General features: G+C 35.1%; 1 pseudogene; it reads right to left on the minus strand.

Moving 5' to 3' along the window:
* Positions 1 to 524: 524 nt before the first annotated feature.
* LOC141523501 (26S proteasome non-ATPase regulatory subunit 1 pseudogene) overlaps positions 525 to 11,833 on the minus strand; it is a 16,896-nt pseudogene continuing 5,587 nt past the window's right edge.

Below are 11,833 nucleotides of genomic sequence, written 5' to 3' on the forward strand. Positions count from 1 at the left end.
TTTTGTGACCTCTTTTGGTGATTTTCTTGTCAAAGATACTGGAGTTATTATTTCCTTCTCCGATTCATTTTACAGATGAGGAACTAAGGGAAATTGGATTAAGTATCTTAGACAGTTCCCTAGCAAGTAAATATCTGAGGTCAGATTTGAATTTAGGAAGTCCAGCTCAGCATTCCATCCACTATGCCACCTTGTTGCCCTCTAAATATCAAAAGAATCACTTAACATTTATTCAATTTATGAAAAAGATAAAAATTCATGACCAATTAGGAAAAAGAGAGGATTACAGAATATAAAGTTGACCATTTTGATTACATATAATTAAAAATTTATTGCCCAAACAGATCAAATAAAATTAAGATAAAAAAGGAGCAAAATAATTTTGGGGGAAAAACCTATATTAAGTTTCTTTGAGAAAAATCTGAGTTCTAAATTATATAAGGAACTGATTCAAAAAAGAATTATTTCCTTGATTTCAATTTTATTAATGTCTCTTTTAATTTTCAGAATTTCTAATTTGGTATTTACTTAGGGATTTTTAATATGGTCTTTCTTTTACTTTTTTTTAGTTGCGTGCTCAGTTCATTGATTTCCTCTTCCTCTATTCCATTCATATAAGCATTTTTTGAGATTATAATATGTTTATTTGAAAACCACATTTTGTTTGTGTAAGAGTATACTAAACAGCCATCCATCTTTTCTTCAACCGAAGACTCAGAGACTGGCTTCCTGAGGTCAGCGCAGAGGCAGCCATGCATGCATTGAATGTCAGGTCTCGGCAGGAACTTCCTCATGGATGTTATTTCCAATATCAGACTCGGCAATCTTCTGGAAATGGGTGAATGAGATTCTCCAGCATCCAGCCCACAGTCATCGATGTACTCAAAGGGCTCTGGTGGCTCTGGCTCCTGTTCCTCCTCCTCGATTTTGGGGCCATGAGCAGCCACTGGCTCCACCAATTCTTCTAAATCCTCACTGGTGTCCTTCATGATAATGATGCCTCCAATGGAGAGAGGTTTAAAAGGCTGGTATCGACAGGTCTCGGTCATGGAGAGGACCTTAAATTGGGCAGGCATAACCCGGGCTGGATTATCTAATAGCTGGAAGCTTGGCTCAGGTTCCTTTTTCTTTTCTTTTTCATCCTTCTTCTTTGTTTCATCCACTTCCATTTTCTCTTCATCTTTCTTTTCTTTTTCTTTTTCCTTCTTTTTTGCCTTGGCGGTGATGGAGAGTACAGCAGTAGAAACCTTTTCCTTTTCTTTCAGCACCTCCAGAGGTGCAGGATATGCAAATGTGGATGGCTTGCAGTTGGACTTGTACTGGACTTTTGACATCTTGAGGTCCTTGTTAAGGCCAATGACACATGTAGGAATATAAGCCAGGGACAGGAAGTGGGACAAAGGGAACCAAAACCAGAATTGGGTAAAGACCAGGATGCCCACCACGGAAGGCAGGTGGGTATGCCCAGTCCGAGTTTGCAAGGAGATGGTGACATCATGGCCACCTGCATCCAAGATGCCCTGGGCCAGGATAGCACCAAACTTTGCTATGGCATCATCATGATTATCATTGATGACTTTGGAATAAAGCTGTCTGAACTGGTTGACCTTTGGACAAGTGACTTCCATCTGCTGAATCATGATGATAGCTGACTCTATCAGAGCACCTTGTCGTACATAGTTCACAGGGTCATTGGTCATGGGTTCCAGCAGATTGATGGCTTCCTTGTTTCCTGTGCCAGCACAGCAGATACCAAGAGCCATTGCAGCTCCCTAATGAACATGAGGGTTATAGCTCTCTGACAACAAGGAAACCACACTCAGGCACTGTTTTGGTGTCCTGAAGAGAATGAACCCCAGGGATTCGACCGCAGCCCTTCTGACATCATCATTGACATCACTGACCACCACATGCAGCAGACCCCGGATGGCCTTGTTGTTCCCTGACCCACAGTAAGCCATGGCCACGGTGTACATTCCAGATCGACGGAGGATTGGGTCCTTATCCCAGCACAGAGATTCGATGAGGGCGTCGGCCTCCTCCATCCTTCCGTACATCACCAGGGCGATACCCACAGCCAGGCCCTGTAAAATCTTCTCATGCTGGGTCTCCTGGGTATAGCCCACCATGTCTTCAATGGCCTGGGCATTCTTAGAACCCAAAATGACCAGGCCCAGGGCGAGGTCGGCAGCTTCTCCTGTCACAGCATCGTCCTGGTATAGATTTGTTTTCAGCAGATCATAGACATCTTGACAGGCAGTGCCCATAGCAGCTAATCCGAGGCCCAAGCTACCACCGTGTCGGACAATATCATTGCTGGCATTCTTGAGTTGGTTAAGCAGATAGCCAATTATGTCTCCACCATGATTGGCATAAATAAGACCCAAAGTGTAGAGACCTCCACCCTCCTGATAGGCAGACCCTGGAGAGGTGTCCTTGGGGAGATAGGTTGCCATAAATGTAATGCTTCCTTGTCGTGTCCCTTATGATTCACACCCAGACTGGCAGTTGCAGTAAACTTTGCCCAGTTCGTGGCTCTAGCAAGCCATTCCAAATTATCTCTAAGGAACTGGTCGCTGGTTGTCCCACAATGCATAAATGAATTTGCTATGACGGTGGCTGTGTGACAGACGGAATTCCTCACTGCATCCTTAGTGTTTTTGAGAAGCATGAGGTCTGTATTATTATTTCGTATTAAAAACTTTAGATGTAATTCAATCACCATTTCACCACTTAAAATTTTAATCATTTTGGATATCTGGTCCTTGGGCTCTAGGTTCACATCTGGGGATTTTGCAGCAAATGTGTGACCTGTCTTTTCTTCTGTTTCCATACTCTCACTCTCCTTCTCAGTCCCCGGTACAGTCCCTGTGTTGGTTGAGCCAGGCACAGAAGCGATGGGGGCGCCGACAGTACGGAGGTTCTGAATTACGGAGGACAGGAACTGCTGGCTGGTGCTCTCGTACAGGTCAAAGCAGATCTGATATGCCATGAGGAGGTTGTCCTCTTTGACCAGTTTCTCCAAGATATCACTCACAGCCTGAGGATCATCTAAGAAAATCAAGCACTGGCACACATTGATGAAGTCCGGCTTCTCCAAATTCACATAAATCTTAACCAGAACACTCAGCACTCTATTTCTGAATTGTTTAATCTGCATAAGAGACATGCAAAGCTTGAGGCTGTAAGCCAGCATCCCAGGGACATCATTCCCCGGAGGTGAGCATGGCGGCGGGGCTGCTGGTCCGCTGCGTGGGGCCGGGCCGTGGGGTCAGGCGCTGGGATGGCCGGATCGGGTGCTCGGGGTCACCAGGGTCTCCGCCCTCCGCCACTCCCACCTCAGCCGCCCCTGGCCTGACTGACGGAGAGAGGCCGCTGGCGGCGAGGACCCCGCGCCGCCCCTCATATAAACATTTGGAGATATATAATATCCCCTAATAACTGTTTTAATTTTATCACATAAGTTTTATTATGTTGTCTAGTTATTGTCATTGTCTTGGATGAAATCATTAATTCTTTCTATTACTTGTTTGATTCACTCATTTTTTTAAAATTAAGCTATTTAGTTTCCAATTACTTTTAGGTGTATCTCTCCATGGCCCTTTATTGCAAGTGATTTTTATTGCATTGTGGATATAAAAGGATGCATTCAATATTTCTACCCTTCTGCATTTGATGATGAGGTTTTTATACCCCAGTATATGATCAATTTTTGTGTAGGTGCCAGGTACTGCACAAAAAAAGTTATATTCCTTTCTATCCCCCATTCAATTTTGTCTAAAGATCCATCATGAATAAGTTTTTAAACTTCTATTTGCCTTCTTAAATTACTTCTTGTTTATTTTATAGTTAGATTTATCTAATTCTAAGAGAGTGAGGTTGAGGTCTCCCACCAGTAGAATTTTACTGTCTGTGTCTTACTGTAACTCATTCAGATTCTCCTCTAAGAATATGGATGCTATCTATACTGCTTGCTGCATGCATCTTTAGTACTGAAATTACTTCATTATCTATGGTACCTTTAAGGAGGATATAGTTTCCTTCCTTATCTCCTTTAATGAGGTATATTTTTGCAACTGCTTTGTCTGAGATAAGTATTGCTATCCTTGCCTTCCTCACCTCAGCTGAAATATACTATATTCTGCCCTAGCCTTTTACCTTTACTTTGTATGTATCTCTCTGTTTCAAATGTATTTCTTGTAAGCAGCATATTGTGGGATTCTAGTTTTTAATCCACTTTACTATCCATTTCCATTTTTATGGGGGAGTTCATCCCATTCACATTCAGATTTCTAACTACTAGCTCTTTATTGCCCTCTATGCTGTCTTCCCTGCATTTGCATTTCCCCCTTTTTTTCACCTTATCAGTATTTCCCAGTATGTTACTTCTGAATTCCACTTCCTTTAATGTGTTTCCCTCTTGAATAGAAAACTATTTTCTCTTCCACTCTATTGAAAAAAAGTGTAGAGTGGGGTTGTGTGTGTGTTTGTGTGTTTGTGTGTTTGTGTGTGTGCATGTTGCCCATGAAGGTTTTGTGTGTCTTCATGGGTTTCTCTAGATATGACTCACAGGGAGCTATGAATAAATAATTTGTGAGTGTTCTCTTCCCCATTCTTCTGTAAGACACTGATTCTTGACAGGAGAAGAATCATGAAGCTGTTATTGGAGAAGAGTCATTGTTCTCAGAAATTAGTGCAGTACTAGAATAACGTCTGTCTGAACACAAATATTGTTAGCCAAGAGAAAATAAATTTTGTCTGAAGTTGAACTCTTGATCTCTATCCATTAATAGAAAAGGAGTCCCTGCCCCCAAACTATTTATCCACAGTTTGATTCTTTTCCAACCAAATGCCTGTTCTACAATTAAAACACACACCAAAAAAGCATATGCCCATTCCAATCATTAGTAAAAATAGATGAGAATATACCAGATAATATGTAGACTGAATAACCTACCAGTAAGATAAATCAGCTCAGTCTTTTATGAAAGAGGACATTTCTCAGTATCTTAGAGTAGCAAGGTAGACCTAGAGACATGATTAAATTGCTTACTTCTTTATATGTCAATTTCTTTCCAGTTTTTCTCTCCTTTCTAGGGCTCAAAAGATAATGTGGGACAATACATATTTTCTTTCAAAGTTAAGAATTCCAAAGACCAAGATCTCACTTTCACCGGCTTAGATCATCACATTGCTGAGAAGGAGTGAAAAATCAATCTTTTCCCATTAAGGAGAGTCCCATGGAAATGAATGGTGAGTTTTAATTTACAAAAGAGAAAAGAAAAGTAAATTTTATTAACAAATATAACAATTTACTTTACTGATTGAATATGAAAATTGATGGAAAAAATCCTACAAGTCAAGTTTATTATGTCTCTGATGAAGGGGTGTATAGTGTACGTTTCATCCTTAGTCTTTTGAAATCATGGAGATTCAATTGTTTTTATTATGTTTATTATTCATTATAATTCTTAAAAATTTCCAAGTTACCTAAAAAGTTATTAATCTTCTTATAAACTTCATCAGAAATATGGTGGTGTCTATTTCCAAAGATAATTAGTGGAAAAGGATAAGAGTCTATATATTCTAAAATGTTTATAGCAGCTCTCTTTGGTGGAAAAGAACTGGGGAATATCTGAACAAGTTGTTAAATAGGATTGTGATGGAATACTACATTGCTATAAGAAAATATGAGCTCAATAATTTTAGAAAAATATGAACTTGAACAAAATAATGAAGAAAATGAACAAAACCAAGAGAACATTATAATTCAGTAACAGCTATGAGCAAATAAGTCATTTGGACTATGTATACTTAAAATTAACCACAAAGGATATATGGATAAAGATGATTTATGCATCCAGAGAAAGAATTAATGAATAGAAGTATGTATACAATAATTTTACATAAATATAGATGTGTATATATGTCTCTGTGTATACATATATACATATATAAACATATTTACATTTATACATATTTATGTCTAATAATAAACACTTCTAGGGTGGAAAGGGAAAGGAAAAAAGGAAAAAAAGAAATTAATGGTATAACTTTTTTATATATTTCAAAGGAGTAGCAAGTTGTATATAATAATTTGCAGTTTCATGTACAAACATTTGCTATGAAATGTTTGTTTTATTCTATAAATTAGAAAAAAAAACTTCTGAAATTGTTTAAATTTTTCTGATCAGATAAAGCAAAAACAAAAATCAATCTCATTTTTTAAAAAAAAGGGATAAGGAAGGACACAAATTTTCCTTAAAAGGCACTGTTGGTAATGGAACTATATCATTACTAAAAATGTATGCACTTAATGCTATAGCATTCAAATTCCTAGAGGAAAAGCTGAGGGAATTACAAGGAGATACAGACAACAAAACTTTAATGATGGGAGACCTTAATCTCCTTCTTTCAGAACTAGATAAATCTATCCACAAAATAAATAAGAAAGAAGTTAAGAAGGTGAATGAAAGCTTAGGAAAAATTTAGATATGATAGATCTTTGGAGAAAACTTAATTAGAATCAAATGCAGAAAGACAAAAATAATACTTGTCAGACAAGATAAAATAAAAATTACATGTGATACAGGGTCATGGAAAGATAAACCAAAAACTAATGGAAATGAAATAACTTTATCTTGAATAATATTTATAACATTATTTAAATAATGGGTAGATCAAACAGCAAATAATAGAAATAATCAATAATTAAATCCAAGAAAATGATACTAATGAGACATCATATCAAAATTTATTGGGATGCAGCCAAGGCAGTTTTAAGGGGAAACTTTGTAATTCTAAATGACTATATGAATAAAATAAAGAAAAAGAAGATCAATGAATTAGGCATGCAACTAAAAAAGTTAGAAAAAGATCAATTTGAACATCCCCAATGAAATGCCAAATTAGCAATTCTGAAAATTAAGGGAGAGATCAATAAAAACTGAAAACAAGAACACAATTGGTCTCATAAACAAAACTAAGAGTTAATTTTATTTAAAAGCCAACAAAATAGACAAACTTTTGGTTAATCTGATTTTTCAAAAAAGAAATGAAATAACCAAATTATCAGTATCAAAAATGAAAAGGGTGAGCTAAATATCAATGAGTAGGAGATTAAAGAGATAATTTGGAGCTATTTTGCTGAACTGTATGCCAATATATTGGATAACCTGAGTGAAATGGTTGAATATTTACAAAAATACAAACTGCCCAGATTAACAGAAGAGGAAATCAATTACTTAAATAACCCCATTTCAGGAAAAAAAATGACAAAATCATCAATAAATTCCCTAAGAAAAAGTCTCCAGGTTCAGATGAATTGCAAGTGACTTCTACCAAACATTTAAGAAACAATTAATTCCTATTCTACACAAACTATTTTAAAAAATAGGAAAAGAAGTTCTGCCAAACTCATTTTATAATGCCAGCATGGTGCTGATACCTAAAGCAGAAAGAACCAAAGAAAATCATAGACCAATATCCCTAATGAATATTGATTCAAAATCTTGAATAAAGATTTAGCAATGAGACTACAGCAAGTTATTACTAGAGTAATATACCACGATCAGGTAGGATTTATATCAGGTAGACAGGGATGGTTCAATATTAGAAAAACATTTAACGTAATTGAACATATCAATAATAAAAACAACAGAAATCAGTTGATTATCTCAATAGATGCTAAAAAAGCCTTTGAAAACATGCAACATCCATTATTATTAAAAACACTAGAAAGTTTAGTAATAAATGGAATTTTCCTTAAAATAATAAATAGTATCTGTCTAAAACTATCAACAAATAATATACACAATGGGAATAAACAGCATTTCCAGTAAAATCAGTAGTGAAACAAGGATGCCTATTATCACCATTACAATTCAATATAGTATTAAAAATGCTAACTCTAGCAATAAGAGAAGAAAAAGAAATTGAAGGAATCAGAATTATCAATGAGGAAACAAAGCTTTTAATTTTTGCAGGTAATATTATGGTATATTTAGAGAACCCGAGAGAATCATCTATAAAACTGCTTGAAAAAATTAACAAATTCAGCAAAGCAGCAGGATAGAAAATAAACCCACATAAATCATTAGCATTTCTCTATATGAACATCAAAGACCAAGAGCAAGAGATTGAAAGAGAAATTTCATTTAAAATAACTATAGAGAATGTTAAATACTTGGGAATCTATCCCCCAAGACAAACCCAGAAACTGTATGAACACTATTATAAAGCACTCTTCACTCAAATAAAGTCAGATCTAAATAATTGGAAAAAAATGTCAATTTCTCATGGTTAGGTTAAGCTAATATAATCAAAATGACAGTTCTAGCCAAATTAAATTACTTATTCAGTTCCATACCAATCAAACTACCAAATAACTACTTTATCAAGGTAGAAAATATAGTGACAAAATTCTTCTGGAGCAACAGAAGGTCAAGAATAGCAAGGGAACTAATAAAAAATATATATAAAGGAAGTGTACCTAGCTCTACCAGATCTAAAAGTGTACTATAAAGTGGCAGTCATCAAAACTGCCTGGTCCTGGTTAAAAATAGAATAATGGATAAGTGACCTAGGGTGGGTTTAAAAGAAACCACAGTAAATGACTATGGCAATCTCCTATTTGACTAACTCAAAGACAGTTTCTGGGATAAGAACTCACTATTTGACAAAAATTATTGGGAAAACCAGAGAATAGTATGACAAAAACTAGGCTTAGTCCCACATCTCACACCCTATACCAACATAAGGTCTAAATGGGTATAGGCTTTAGACATAAAGAGTGACATCATAGATAAATTACTAGACCAAAAAATTATCTATCAGATCTATGGAAAGGGGATAAATTTATGATCAAGCAAGAATTAGAGTATATTATAAACTGCAAAATGAATGAGGTTGACTATTAAATTGAAAAGGTTTTGCTCTAATAAAATCAATGATGCCAAAATTAGAAGGAAAGTAGAAAGTTGGGAAACAATCTTCACAACCAGGAGTTCTGATAAAGGTCTCATTTTAAAAATTTATAGAGAATTGCATCAAATTTATAAGGTTCCAAGTCATTCCCCAGTTGATAAGTGGATATGAATAAACAGTTTTCAAATGAAGAAATTAAAGCTATATATATATATATAATCATATGAAAAAATTCTCCAAATCATTATTGATTAAAGAAATGCTAATTAAGACAAAAATGAGGTGTCACCTCACACCTATCAGATTGGCAAAGATTAGAAAAAAGGGAAAATGATCAATGTTGGAGAGGTTGCTGGTGGAATTGTCAATGGATCCAACCATTCTGGAGAGCAATGTAGAACTATACACAAAGAGTGTTAAAAATGTTCATTCTCTTTGATCCAGCAATTCCAATTATAGGCCTTTATCTAGAAGAAATCATGAAGTATGGGAAAAGTCAACATGTTCCAAAATATTCCTAGCAGCTCTTTTAGTAGTGGCAAAGAACTGGAAATTGAGGGGATGCCCATCAATTGAGAAATGGCTAAACAAGTTATGGTACATGAATAATAAGAAATATTATTGTTCTCTGAGAAACCATAATGGTTGGTCTCTAGAGAAGAAAGGAGAGTTACAGGATCTGATGCTGAGTGAAAGGAATAGAACCAAGAGAACAATGTAAACCTCAACAACAGCATTGTGAGATGATCAACCTTGAGGGAAGCAGCTCCTCTCAGTAGTTCAGAGAGCTAGGACAACTATATTAGACCGACTTTGGTCAATGTTATCCCCATCCAGAGGAAGAAAAACAAAACAAAATAAAATGAAACAAAATGAAACAACTCTTCAGAATCTGATGAACACTTAAAAAATAATTATCTCTTACATATTTCTTTCCCTTAATCCTAATTCCTCATACTGAAAATGACTATTCTGTAAACATGTTTATCAAAAATATGTATATACAATGCTAACCTGTTTGCTGCTGATGGGAGGGGGATGGGAAGGGAGGGTGAAAGGAAATTTCTTAACTTAAAAATTTACATGTGCATATGGATGAATAAATAAATGAATAAATAAAAAATTATTCTGATCTTGCATATATTTATTAAACTTTAAAATTGTTTTCATAATGTTGACATTATATTATAACTTGTTACTCTGATTCTGCTTATTCCAATCTGCATCAATTCACATACCTTTCTATATCTTTTTGAAATCATCACTTTTCTTCAGTATGTATTATCATATTTATATACCCAAATCAGCTCAATTGATGGGAATTTCTTTAGTTTCTATTTTTTTAACCATGACTAAAGGAGCTGCTAGAAGTATTTTTGTATATTAAGATGATTTTTACATCTTTCTTTGATCTCTTTTGCATATAAACCTAGCAGTAGTATTGCAACTTTTTTGTGTATGATCCCAAATTATCTTTGAGAATGGTTGGAACTATTCACAAGTCCAATGAACAGCAAAGCAATAAACCTGTTTTCCCATAACCCTTTCAATAATTATCATTTTTCCTTTTTTGTTATCTTTTTTCAATCTTATGAGTGTGAGGTACACTATAGGAACTTGGAGTATTTATTTATATGGTATGAATGTACTGAATTTCTACCCTGGAAAACTCCCTATTCATTCAAATTATATTTTGATTTGAAATATTATTTTAAAGTTGTTTGGAAGGGGATGTTGAAAGAGTTCATCTGAATTTCTGCTCTATTCTACCATTTTGACTCTGCTTTCATGGCATATAATTGTGATGAAGTACTATTGTTTTATAAGAAATGAAGTGAGTAGATACAGGAAAACAGGGCAAAATCTCTATGAACTGATTCAAGAAGAGAAAGATCATTGTACACAGTAATGACAATATTGTATTGATAATCAACTTTGTCATTTTGAATAATAAATTAATCCAAGACAATTCCAAAAGGCTTATGATGAAAAAATTCTATTTTACCTCCAGAGAAAGAACTTATGAACTCTGAGTTGAAAATGAAATATAATTTTTGCATTTTTTCTTTTTTTTTACAGTAGAGCTAACATGAAAATATTTCACATGTATAATTGCTCTCCTAATTGCTTGTGTTATCAATGGGGGGGGTATAGGAGGAAAGAATTTGGAATTCAAAATTTAAAAAGAATGCTACAATATTTTTTTAAAAGGCATAAAAATGAATCTTCTTCACTTCAGGTTCATCACCCTATTTCAATACACCACCAAGCTGCCCAAAATAGGATAGATAAAATATTTATCATAAATGTACCAAATAGGGGCAGCTAGGTGTTGCAGAGGTTAGAGCACTGGCCTTAGAGTCAGGAGGATGTGAGTTCAAATCTGACCTCAGACACTTAATAATTACCTAGCTGTGTGACCTTCAGCAAGTCACTTAACCCCATTGCTTTGCAAAAACTAAAAATAAATCAATAAATATGCCAAATAAAACTTGATGGCTAAACTATATAAATAAATGTTTACCATGTATGAAGGAAACTTCTAGTGCCAAATAGATTAATGTTAAAAAGTGAACAGATAGTTTACATATGTAAGCAACCAGAGTTGAGGTTTAATCCCAACATGAGGCCAACTTGAGCTCCCTAGCCTCATATGATTTCATCCTCTTCACCTGATCCCATTCTACATCAAGTTAGTTCAATGTGATTCTATCCCTGAATTTCTTCTATTATTAATCCTATCTCTTGAAGGCTTTCAGATGAACCTGAACAATTACTGAACTCAAAGATTCTCTAACCTCTTTAGCCAGACCTAATATCAAAAATCCTTTAACCCAACTTGACCTCAATCCAGGGTCATTGTCTTCTAATATGTGGAAGAAGGATTAAATTTGTGTTGGTCAGTTAC

The sequence above is a fragment of the Macrotis lagotis genome, chromosome 1, assembly GCF_037893015.1.
Source record: "Macrotis lagotis isolate mMagLag1 chromosome 1, bilby.v1.9.chrom.fasta, whole genome shotgun sequence".
Lineage (NCBI taxonomy): Eukaryota > Metazoa > Chordata > Mammalia > Peramelemorphia > Peramelidae > Macrotis > Macrotis lagotis.